The sequence below is a fragment of the Fukomys damarensis genome, unplaced genomic scaffold, assembly GCF_012274545.1.
Source record: "Fukomys damarensis isolate Sample0158 unplaced genomic scaffold, DMR_v1.0_HiC HiC_scaffold_16, whole genome shotgun sequence".
Taxonomy (NCBI): Eukaryota; Metazoa; Chordata; class Mammalia; order Rodentia; family Bathyergidae; genus Fukomys; species Fukomys damarensis.
Genome location: NW_022900928.1, coordinates 14,112,101 through 14,125,548, shown reverse-complemented (window position 1 = coordinate 14,125,548; position 13,448 = coordinate 14,112,101).

The window sequence follows — 13,448 nt, the reverse complement described above, 5'->3', positions numbered from 1 at the left end:
ACAGTTTCTTGTCTCTGACCTTTAGATGTGTGGTTGTCCGGGTTACTACTACTCACGGTGGGTTGTTTTGGTGAACCTGTTTGCTCTTTTCCTGTGTGACCTTTCAGTTACTATGGTAAACCCATCCCATAATAGTTTGTGGTTTTTTGCTTTAAAAGGCCGGTGCTTGCCGGCAATAAACGCCGCCTTGATCAGACTCTTGTCTTGGCGTCCTTCCTTTCTCTCTGCCCCATCTCCACCCCGCTGCTCTTTCAGGTTTGAGACACTGCTGGACAGTGCTCTGCGTCGCCGGCTCGCGACACAGAGCGAGCATGTCACAGGTTTTATGTTTTTATTATATTGAAGATTAAGTTGGATTATCTCTTCAGCTGTTTAGGGGCATTCATATTTATTTTTCCCCAATGGCTTCCTATAATTTTTACCCAACTTACTATCAGACTCTATGGCATTTTTCTTACTTAGATATTTCATCCGCTGCTCTTTCAGGTTTGAGACACTGCTGGACAGTGCTCTGCGTCGCCGGCTCGCGACACAGAGCGAGCATGTCACAGGTTTTATGTGTTTATTATATTGAAGATTAAGTTGGATTATCTCTTCAGCTGTTTAGGGGCATTCATATTTATTTTTCCCCAATGGCTTCCTATAATTTTTACCCAACTTACTATCAGACTCTATGGCATTTTTCTTACTTAAAGATATTTCAGTTTATTTCTAGAATTTTGACTTTAAACATCTTGCTCTATACAGAAATTTGAAACAGGGCTAATCTCTTTTTTAATTGCTTATAAATGTGTATGACCTCATGCCTAAGAAAATAATAATGTTTATCACCACTGTTTGATATTCATGAATTTAATTTTTATTTTTAATATGTGAGCTGTGTGAAATTCATTTTATATGATACATAAAGTATTTATTCATCTTCATTGTTTTTCAAATGGCCAATTAACTATACCTGCTAGTTTTTAAACAGTAGACATTTTTCTATCGCTCGCCTGAAATGTCATTTTATCATTAATATATTTCTATATTTATTGGAATCTACTTCTGAAATGCTCAATTCTATAACAACTATCTTTTAGGCCTAAAGTAATACAATACTATTTTAAATAATATACCTTCATGGCTTTTTTCTAAAAACTCTTTTATATGGTATTATTCTTCCTAGTTAATTTTGTATATTTAATCTCCCAGAGATGAATGTTAGAGTAATTTTGAAAATCTCTCATCACTAAGACTGTGGATATATTGTTTGAGATTTTATTCAATTTGATTTTTAGGAGGGTCTTTGCAATAATAAGACTATTGATGTCAGAATGAGGAAATGTCCTCACTTCTCCTGCTTCATGAATAGTTGTGTATCAGTTTTCCTCAAACTTTGCACATATTTTGTTTAACTTAATCCATGTATTATATGTATTTTTGCTACAGTAAATGGATTCTTTATTGCATCCTATTTGTTATTTATTATGGAAACATAAGAAAACTTATTTTATTTTTATTTTTACATTAGTCTCTTTTATAGTAGTCTTTTAAAATGGTTCTCTTGATTTACTGTTTTCTAGATTTGTTGATTATTTTGATATTTTTCCAGCTATGCAATCTTACCACATAATAATTGCTATTTTCTTCTAACATTCATATTCATAGCAATACTAACAGTATAGATGGTAGGTGTAATTATTGCTATGGCTGCCATACTACCTACCACAAACAATACAAATTCACTATCTCAGATCTGGGGGGTTCATAAGCCCAATCTCACTGGGCTAAAATCAAGGTATGGACAGGGCTGTGTTCCTTTCTGGAGGCTCCCAGGAAGTCCATTTCCTTGATCTTTCCAGTTTCTAGAAGCTACCCCCATGCCATGGCTTGTGGCCCCTTCCTCTATCTTCAAAACCAGCAACATATCTAATATTTCATTTCTTTTGGATTTTTACATCAAAATGTGTAATTAAGGTCAAATGTGGTTTTGAAAACCAAACCTATTGGCATTTATTAATTCAATCCTTCCTACATGATAAAATGGATGCTATAGGTGTTTTCTCCAATCTATTACAATGTTATTTTTGAAATTTTATTATAATTCTGTTTTTAATCTTAATATTGCCTTATTTCTCTCTAAAACAGGCAATGTTTGCAAACCATATTAACTGCAATTATCAGTTCTTCAGGTGTAATTATGTTTGTCATATTTAATGTTCAACTTAGCCCTTTCATACTGAGATTTGCCCACTCCTGAGCTCTTATATTATTATTTTTTAATCTCCTATCTGTTGGAGTCACATCTTTATGTAAATTTTTCAGGAAAATACATAGACCAAAATATTTCCCAAGATCCTTTATATTTCAGAAGAGCTTTCTATTGGTTTTACACATCAGTGGCAACTTAACTGATCACATAAGCATTGTTTCCAGCTCAATTATTTTTCTGACATCTTGAAATCAACTGGATTTGTTTTTTCCCCTTCAGTAATGCAACTCTCTTGACATGTAAGGGATATCCCCTCCACTTGTGTGTGTGTGTGTGTGTGTGTGTGTGTGTGTGTGTGTGAAATCTAATAGCTTCATTGGGCTATTTTTGATGGATTTTTTTTTCTCTGTTATGTTTCCTGATGCAGGGTTAACCCTTTACATTAGAATAACATTTACTCATCAAACCTGAAAATTTTTCTTCTTGTAAGTCTTGGAATAAATTTCTTTTCCACTTATCATGATTTTTTTGTCCCAATGTCTGTTCTCCCAATTTTATTATCACGCTGGTGGATGTTTCAATCTTTTTCTATTTGTTCTTCATCTTTTTGGTTTCTCCATGCTGTCTCCATAGTCTTGATTTAATATTTTCAGATATTAATTTAAGTCTTTGAATGTTAATGCTTCATTTTTAAACTTACATTAGTCTTTCACTAATTCTTTTCTTTGCCTCTACCTGTTTGCTTCCTATTTTAATCAGCTGCATAATGATTAATATATTTCCCAGTTCATATTTTTTTCTCAAATTTGTAATTAGTTCCAATTAAAATGCTTTTTTATTTCCTTAAATGTATCTTCTTTCAATATTTTCCTCTATTTGAATTTTTTATGTCTGCTTCATTTATTCATGTGTTTATTTATTGTTGCTAATTCTTACTATGGTCTCCTATTTGCAAGGATTTCTTTTCATTTGTCTTTGAACAGGGCCATTGTATCTAGAGCTGCTTTGTCCCCAAGTTGGTGTGGTTTTCTCGTTGCTGTGAGCACTGTTTAAATCTTTTCTTTGGAATATGAATTGGAACACTAGATTTTTTTCCCCTGTAGTCACTTAAGTGCCCAAAGGGTGTGGACGGAGAGCTGGGGTTTTGTGTAACCACAATTAAAGAATTTTGTCTTTACTCTTTTTCTCTATAATTTCTGGCAATAACCAAAAATAGTACCACTATACTAGTGACACAGTTCTCCTGTGTCATGGAGGAACAGAGCTGAGCTTTGGATTGGGGCTTGCTTCCCTCTCAAGGTAACTGGTTGTAAAAGATGCTGTTCTCATTGCCATCCTTGTTTTTCACGTCTTTGGCTTGGTGTAGCCATCCATTGATTTTTTTTCACACCCTACTGAGCCTGTTTGCTGCTTCTCTATAGGTCAAACATTGAATCCCAAGAAATTTGCTCTCAGTGCCTCTCATATCTTGGAAAGGTCAATAGAAATGTTGGCAGCAATGCCAGCCCAGACTTTATAGTCCATTCTTATCAAAACCGAGAAAAAATTCTTAATGGAACATGGTCTGTATCTTAATCCAAATGTCTCCAAATCTGGAATATAAGCAAAGTTTGGGGTTTCAATCCTTTTGTTTTTGTCCTGTTACAATTGTTCTGAGGAGCGTCAGGTACCCATGCTGGATGTTTTCTTTCAAGTCTATCCAAATCGTTGTGAATCTGAGAGCCACTTGCACAATGTTCAGAGTATTGAGATTGAGTATTTGCCTACTTTCAACTGTGGTTCAGTCTTTGTTATATATACTTCAATTTTATTTTGGGGAAGAAGAAAGGTTTATGAACTATCTTTTTGGAATAACTTTCATGGATTTCTTTTTCATTTTCTCATGCTAAAATCTTTCTCCTTTTCTTCTTACTTTTTTTATTCTTTACTTTTACCTATACTGTTTTAAAGTATAATTTAAACAAATTACAGTGCATCAAAAATATTTTATCATTTTATGTTTTCTTTTAATGGCCCAGACTCATGGTATGACCTTTGTTATTACTTTACCTCTTTGGCCATTATTTTGTGCAACTATTAAGCAACTAGTTTGCATCAAGCCATATTTCAATATCTCCTAATACTGTATGCTCTTAAAATAGACAATACCAACCCTGAGTTTCTGAGAATTTCCATTGCTCTTGCCTTTGGGAGCTGCCTAAGGAGGGAGCAGAAAAGCAAGGAGGTGTTGGTTCTAAAATGTAACTAAATCACCCTGCATCTGAGAGCATACAAACTGTGAACAGCATAGGGGATACATCTGGATCTCCAGCCTTGAAACATTAAAATCTGACAAACAATTTCAAAGGAAAACAAAGGTTCAGATTTCAGCCACTGGCCTGGAAAGTTAACACATCCACCTGGCACCAATCCCAAAGTCTTAGCAAAAGGAGAACACTTTGAATCTGAAATTCACATCTTAAAAAAATATGTATTCTTTAAAAGCTATGGTGAAATTTGACCCTAGGGAAATTATTCCACTGTCCACTGGCACTGATTCATTGGTAGCTAATCATAGCCGATCCGATCTTTTATCTAAATGTAGTTTAAGAAAACAGGCAAGTATATATTCCAGGAATTTCACAGAACTCAATTCTATTTCATAAGCAGCTCCATCTCTAAAGCTGAGGACCGAGCTGCCCTGCTCCACAAACGTCTCATTTTATTTCACTTATCGAAAATCTGGAGCCAGACTCTAACCCATCACCAAAGGATGTTGAGTCTTTGGATTGCTTGATAGACACTCTACTCTAGAGCACAGCGTTCTTGTGGTATTCAGTTTTCTGAGTTGTCTGAAAGAGCAGACATGACAGCAAAGGGAGGTGGCAAATTGGAAGGCAGATTGAGACACGAGCAAGATCTTGAGGGAGGCCCCTGATTCAGGGATGGCCTAGACGGCTAGTTTGTTTTGAGTTCTTAAGTCCTGGCAACCCTGAGGTCAGCTAGAGTCTCCCTTCCCTCTGTCTAGACAAACATGAGTTGAAATCTCATTTCACGTCTTCTATGAGTCTATTGCAATGTCTTAGAGGATTTAGGTAGTACTTTGGATATATTTCCATCAGCATTTCTGCATTTGGGATAGTCTCTTCTCTGTATCAACCCAGATATTACATTCATCTTTTTCCTGAAACTTCACCAAAAACTGGTATTCTCACAAAGCACTTGTGACTTAGGGGTGGGGCTGAGATGAAGGAGGAGTGAAAGAGGAAGGTGAATAATTTCATATTAGCCATTAGGGATACGCACACCAAAAATCACCTTTGCCAAACTATAACTGGAATATCCCACAGTGTTCAGACAGGATACACTAAATGCTGTAACAAATAATCCAAAAATTTGAGTGGTTTAAAAAAACTTGTTTTTTTACCTATGTCTTCGCCCTGTTCAGCTTTAGAAGTAAGCCTTAAGCAGTGCTCGAGGGATCCAATCCCCCTCTCTCTAGTGGTTCCACTGCAGAGTTCTCTTTTGGATCTTCCGCTTCCGACTGGGAGGAGCAAAGGATCAAGCATGGGAAACTGAGTATGGAGAAACACAGGGTGTTTCAGGGGTCATGCCAGCATTTCTGCCCACATTCTATTCATTAGAGTTTAGTCATGGCCTCACTCCGCTGTAAAGGGAGCTGGGAAATGTAGTTCTCACTCCCCTGTAAAGGGAGCTGGGAAGTGTAGTTATAAAAGTCCCAGAAGGCAAATGAAGACTGATGGACACACAGCATTGTTTCTGCCTGTGTCTTTAGTTCCTTCTGTTACCTCCATTTCCTCCTCCTTTTCTACTTGTATGGTCTCACTCAGAATAGTTGAAGCATTCCTTTATTCTTTCATAAAGCTCCTTCCCACCAAGCATGGGCATAACCTCAGAATATCATTCAGTGCAGGCTCTTCCTCCAGAATTGACCTAGAAATTCAAAGCTATTTTCCATTTAATCCAATTATTTCACGTCACAGAAGGGGACACTGAGACATTTAAATTTTGTTAGCAAAAGAGCTTACATTTGAATCAGTCTCTTGAGTTCACCACTCCTCTAACTATATCATAATGTATCATCGCCTTAGTTCTAGCTATTGCTATAGCCACACCCTAACCCAACAGCTGGCACAGAGAAAGACATTTGGCAAGTGACAGTACACTCAGCAACTGTTGAGTGGAGTAATGTTCTCAAGAGGACAACAGGAGAGTTGTTCTACTCTGGTGGTCATGAAATACTTTCCAAGGCAATACGATTTCATTTACCTTGGTTTCAGTGAGGCCAGTTGGAAACAATAGAACATCTTTTGATCCCTTTAAAAATGTAGTCCATAAACTATGAAAGTTTTCATGGTATTCTTCAGACCAGAGCACTACTTCATAGCCAACTTTCTGAGCACAGTTTTTTCAAAGGAGATTTTATCATGGCAAATGTGACAATAATAGAACTCCAGGGGTGTGAACATGTTGTTGTAATTACTACTCCAGACACAATGAAATCCACCCGAGTTAATTATTTATCAAAACCAACCCACTCTGTGGAAACATCTTTGTTTTGGCAGAATAGTTCCCTATCTCCAGGAAATAGGTCAATATATTTTCCTCCCACATTTCTTTATCACAGTATCTAACTTTCATAATTAGCTGCTTTTGAGTGCTGAGACATTTGCCAAACACCCAGGTGGGCTGGCAGGAGTAACCAAGAGTGCTGGGGCTCCTCACTCCTGTATTTTTGTTTCAGCATTTCTCTTCAATAGGAGTATCTTTAAAAAGGAGAAAGAAATCAAAGATTGTTTAATTATCTGTTATACGTCAGGCTCAATATTACATTGTTTTATTTAACCCAGTAAAACAATTGAGTGCATCTATTTTACAGATAATGGAACAAGGCTTAGTTAGAGAGGCCAAATGGTTTTCATACCATACATATTGTCTAACTCCATATACATTGTTTTTCTTGTCTGATAAGTAGGCATGAACAATGTAAACAAAGTTGCTGAACCAAGAATTGCTTCTGGTGGATTACAGAAGTCTACGGGGCGGCATACGAGTAGTGACATTAAACATATCCAATGTGTTCATCTGCATTACTTGGCCATCTTTGAGACTGTGGCTTCAACTCTGTCCTACAGCCTTCCCCCAATTCCCACGGGATAATCTTTGTCCTGCCCACCTCTCTCCCTGGTCAGATCCAGAGTAGCAGCGTGTGAATCTGACACAACAAAAGCAAACAGAGAAAGGCATGAAGAGACACATGGGGGCTACCAGGGAAGGAAAGAGAAGGTGGAGTTGTACCCTGGGGCATTCTAGACTGTAAAGATTCTGCAGCAAATAGTTGGAGTCCGTAGCGAAAGAACTGAGCTAGGAATAAGAAATTTGCGTAGGGAGCCAGTTCTGCCACTCGAGCTGAGGAAGGCCTTCTGCCTGGGCTTCGACACTCCCATCTGGACGTGTCAGCGTGAATCTCCTCAGATCTCCCAAGTGTGGGCATTGTTATGCCATGGCTCTCATTTCCTCAAAGTCAATTTCAAACACCCCTGATAGCTCCTAACCCCAAAGTAGATATTTCAACCAACATCGCATTCTTGAGTGCTCCACTTTCCACTGGAGCAAGAACCCTGAAGGCTTGTACAGTCAGAAAGGGACCCACCGGACATCGCTCCTGAACAAGCCCTCTGGTCTGCTATGCAGCCTCCTTTTTTGCTACAATGCTTCTCCCCACCACATGGTGCCGCTGTAGAGCCCCGGCCCACTTTCCTGTGGCTGGCACTGCCGCTGTGTTGGGAATGATGTCTGGTTTGTCTCCATCTCTGGCACAGGTCAATATAATCCTTGGAGGATGGATGAACCCTAGGTGACTCCACTTCCTCAGCGCCACACTTGACCCTGTTCCTCACTGACTGCTGTAGAAGATGACTCTTTACAGTCACACACGGTCATTCCCACTTTAATCCCGCCAAGACCCACAGATGTGCCCATGAATGAATCATAATACTTAAATGGACCACCTTTTGGGGCTTCCTCCCAAAGCAAGACTAAGCATTGTTAAAGGCTCCTGACCCTTTTGATAGGGGTGTGTGTGTGTGTGTGTGTGTGTGTGTGTTACTCTGTTAGTGGGAATTGAACCCTAGCACACGTAGGGGCTTTCTAGTTAAAGCAGCAAGAATCAAAACAAAGTGTAGCTGGGTGTGGTGGCACAGGCCTGGAATCCCAGCACTGGCAAGGCTGAGGCAAGAGGATCGCCAGGATTTTGAGGCCAGGCTGACTTCCTTCATGGTGGTGGTACAACAAACTTCAAGAGTTGGAGCCCTGTGCTTCCTCATGCACACCAGGAGGGCAGAGAAGAAACCCCATGAGCATGACTTGAAGAGCTTTTCCAGAATGATCCTGGTCCCTTTGGCTTCTGCCTGGGCTACTAAAACAAAATGGTTACAGGAGCTGGCTTCCAGCGATCAGGGCCATCCTCAGTGTTCAGGGTCAAGCCAGTGACTGCGACACAAAGCTGCCGCAGCACAGGGGGAGAAGAGTGGAGGGAGGGAGGAGCTCAGCCCTGCATGTTTCTCCCCTGACTCCCAGTCCCATTTATTTGTTTACTTGTTGCATTCATGTTCAAACAAAATCCCACACTCACTTTTTCTGTTTTGTTTTCTTTATATTGCAAGAACAATAAGTGTTAGACTAAAGAAAAAAAGCAACAAAATGAAACAAACACACAAAGAAAAAAACCAAAACGACTCAGAATTGTCCATTAAGTAGTGGCAGCACTGGTGCTATTACTCGTGCTCTGGTGTGCTTTTTTTTTTAGCTGCACCTTCTTTGTTAATAGTTGTGTGCTCAGCTTTGACTGATTTAACACAATGATGTCAGCATTTGCACAGGTTGCTAGACATATCCTAAAAGTGACATATTCCTGCACACAGGGGCCACGGTTCACATAAAGATAAGGCTTTCCTCATGATTTGTTATGATAAAAACTTTCATGAATTCTAAATTTTTCTCTTAAGAACAAATTCCCGTAGACTCATCCCTCTCTCTGTTCTTTTCCAAAAAGTGAATATCACCATAAATTTCTTCCCACAGTGGAAAAGGACGGCTGTTTTACTGTCGCTGCACCAATGTGGTGTCTTTGCTAAGTTGGGTGGGAAAAAGCCAGGAGTCAGTGGTAGAAGCAGCAAGTTATTATTTTAGTTTTCATTGCTCTGATTGGTTTGTCAGAAATTTTGTTCAAATATTTATTAATTATATATTTCCTATTTTTTGTGCATGTTGGTAGCCTCCCCGTATAACCCAATAAGAATTTAGTGGGGTTTTTATCAATTTTTATGAAATTTTCATATAATCAGGCAATTGATCCATTCACATTTATACTAATTTTGTTTTCCTATTTTAATTTGTTATTTTTTCTCATTGAGAAGAATTATATTTTTATATATCAATTTTTCTTTTTGGTATTTATATTGGTTTTAATATTATAAATCCACTTCTAATTCAGATAGTTCCTCAAATTTTAATTTTTCTTTCTATTCTGTGGTTTGATCTTTTGCATTTAACTCTTAATCTTATGTATTTCAATTGTTCTATGTTGACAAGATCTTTACTTGAGCATTTCTCAGTGAATCCCAATGAGGGGGACAGACCTACCCTTTTATACATAAAGAGGGTGGCTTATCCATTAAATCATCTGCTTTGAGAAATCTCTTGAAGAAGAGAAGATGGCTTTTCAAACTGGTTTATTATCTGAACATTAGTTCCTTTCTTCAGTGATCAACTTCCTTAAATTATATTTCAACTTAGACTTCTATGGTTCCAGCTAATACCTTTTTATTTCTACGTATGTTCCTCAGTTTCTTCTTTCCTTCCTTCCTTCCCCTACTCCTTGAATGACTTCCATGGAGACCAAAATCAGGCACATGCTTGCCTTGGACATATCTTTCATGACGCCAATGTCTGCACATCCTCCAGTGCAAACCAACCTGATTACAAATGTGCTAAAGGAAGGAGCCATAAGCTATTCACTGTACCAAGTGGCCAGCAACTGAACCACCACTGTCCAAGGTGACTTGTCCATTGGCCAGATTGTACCCCATGACGTGGTCGTGAAAAATGCTCTCCAATGTGAGCAATAGTAATTAGCTAAGCCAGTCGCTCAGGCTCCCTCCACAATGTGGGCTGTCACAGAGAGACAAAGTTCTCTTCTTGATCTTGAGATCTGATTGGAGTAGATGGAAACAAAGATTCTGTGAACCCAGAACTTCATAGCTCAATAGAGAAGCCAGTTCACAGGGCCATCTTAAATTTGAAGCATAAGCAAATATCATATTTGGTCTACATATATCCTTACAAAACAAATCTCTCTGATCTTTAAGATGGTCTCCATTTTCTGCCAACACAATAGGAGTAACACTCCCCAAAAGGTTTCCTTCCCACTTTTATTTGCATCCTTTCATTAGGCTGTCTGGGAAGGGGCTCAGCTGAGGCTGCATTTCACCATCAGCCAGAAGGCAGGAAGCATTTGGGACACCAGCATGACCTACTAGGCACAGGGAAAGGGTGTCACTGAAGACACACATGGACACATCCAGCTTTTACTCCCACCCCTGGTCTGACACTTCATGTAACATATTCACAGCTTAGCTGATCTCAGCAAGATCTTGAGCTGGTAGGATGGACTTAATGGTGGGAAGGTATGCCTCTTTGCCCTCTCCTACTAGGATTCCTGAGAGTTATTTTAAAGAAATGTTATCATTGTGCCCAGGGCTGGCCCCAGGCAAATCTGGGAAGTGGCAGAAATTCCCATTTGCCTCTCCCCACCCCTCTCCAGGGCACTTGCTCTTGCAGACTGCCAGCTGCGCCCAACCTGGCTCGTCCCACCCCACTATGCTTCCATTAAAATGACTCTGTTCTGTCTCCCATCTCCTCAGGGCCTTGGTCTTGGCTTGAAAGGTGCTTTGAAAGGTTCCTCAATAGAACTTTTCTATGAGCCAGAGACCAAGCCCTAAAATATCAAGTTGTAAATGTTTCTTTGAGCAATAAGAACCCTGTCTGTTTAAGAAAGTCAACAAATACACAAGCCAGCCCCCAAGCCCCATGCCAGTCGCAGCCTTCATGTGGAGCACAGCTCTGGCATCCACCTGGCTTCTTTCTGGCTTTCTGCTTCTCCTTCTAGGTCCTCTGCCTCCCATTTCCCTCTTGTCCCACAATCCTGACCCCCTTCTCATGCCACTCCTACGGGCCACTCCTTGAGACAGGCACACCCTGGCTGAAGCTCATGGTATATCCTCCACTGGGGACCAAGGTCTGGGCAGAAGTGGCTCAGAGAAAAGAACCTTTGGGTAGGTATGTGGTGAGCTCTTTCCACCTTACCATCCGAAGGAAGAGAATTTCTACGCTTCAGTGCTCTTCCTTGAGCAAAGTCATAATGGTACCTGCTTTCCTGTGAGGTTACCGGTAAGTACTCTATACATGTAAAAATATGAACATGCCCAGTACAGAGCATGTGCTCTGAATCTCTGCCAGTTGGAGTAGCAGCTGTATTCCTTACCGGGACATTGGCACATGTTGGATCCCCTGGCCAGGCCCTGCAAATGAACTGTGGCTGGGGCCATTTGGCCAGGCGGGGGCAGCAGAGAGCTATCGGAGGGTCAAACTGGGACCCACCTATCCCCTACCCCCCACCCCCACCGGGGCCACCGGGATGTCCAAAGTTGAAGGCCTGACTCAAGGTCAGTCAGCAAGCACAGCATGGCCAGACAAGAAGTAGGACTGGGAAGAGCTTCTACCAATAATCCTGCTGATTTTCCCACCTTCTGCCTTTCCCCAAATCCTCTTTCACCCTTTGCTACAGTGATCTTTCTGAACTACATTTCCAATGTAGTCACTCCCTGATTAAAATACTTAGATGACTCCACTGACCAACTGGGAAACAACCAATACTTGTGGGCCGATATCCAAGAGCCTCCACGAACACAGCACGGCCTCCCTTCATCCTGTCCTACCTCCATGCCTCCTCCAGTGTCTCGGCCAGTTATTTCCAAACACACTGCTACGATCTTTTCCCTTTACTAAAGACACTTTCTGGCCTTTTTCTTATTCTCTACATGTCAAAATCCTACCCCACTTTCCACATTTAGCTGAAATGTTCTCTTTATCATGAACTCTTCCTGGTTTTTGCCAGTGTTTAACCAACTCTCTAGATCTCACTGAGTCCTTCCCGTGTCATTGTCCAGTGGTATCTGCTGTTGTCAACATTGTTCTTGAAGAATAGATAGTTGCATCTCCCATTCTGTGATGCAGTGAGCCCTTCCAATTTGTCTCCTCTCCTCCAAAGTGGGGGTAGCAATAGTTTTCTCCCACTGTGTTAAAGAAAGCAGGGAGCTGATGCCCTGAAGCTGGGCCTGGCACATGGAACTGTCCAAGGGTTTTGTCACTGTCACTATCGTGATATCATCATCATCATCATCATCAATCGCTGCCACAGTCACTGCCATCATCATAGTGTGCCAGACTTTGTCTCTGAGTGGTCAAAGATTTGAAGACTTAAGTCTTCTCCCTGTCCCTAAAACAAACTCTGGATTATAAAGCAAAGACACTAAGCATAATAATAGTAGTAATGACCATTTGTCCAGGCAGGAATAGCAAATTAGGTCACTGGGCTGGAGCAGGGCTTCCCAGAAGGAAGCTTCCCAGAAGGAGCCTGGAGAAGCAGCAAGGCCTCCCACTGAGGCAAACTGAGCCTAGTAAAAGGACAGACTAGTGCGGTGACAAGAGAAGAAACGTTTTTTGTTGTTGTTTAGAAAGATAGTGATGTTTTCAATAAAAATTTCAACCCGGAAATTAAAATTTAAACAACGTAAGTGCCTCCGAGAATCAAGCAGCAGCAAGCAGTCCCTTAATGGTACTATGCACGGCCTTTATTTTTTAATGTGGCGAAGGAAAGAATTTGCCATTAAAGTTTAAAAATAATCAGAATCAAAATCCCTTTTGTTCCTGCGGGCTGGCAGAGCTAAGGGGCCGATTGTGTGTGCTGAGTGGGTGTCCAGGAAACAGTGGGCATTTGTGTGCGTGTGTCAGGAGTACAGTCCAAATCTAAATTTAAGTGAGTGTTGGCCTTCTTGGAACTCATAATTTTTGGATCAATTATCCTGGGCTAAGTAGTCTGGGATAATTAGTCTGAGTTTCTCACTCTCTCTCTCTCTCTCTCTCTCTGTCTCTCTCTCTCTCTCTCTCTCTCTCTCTCTCTCTCTCTCTCTCT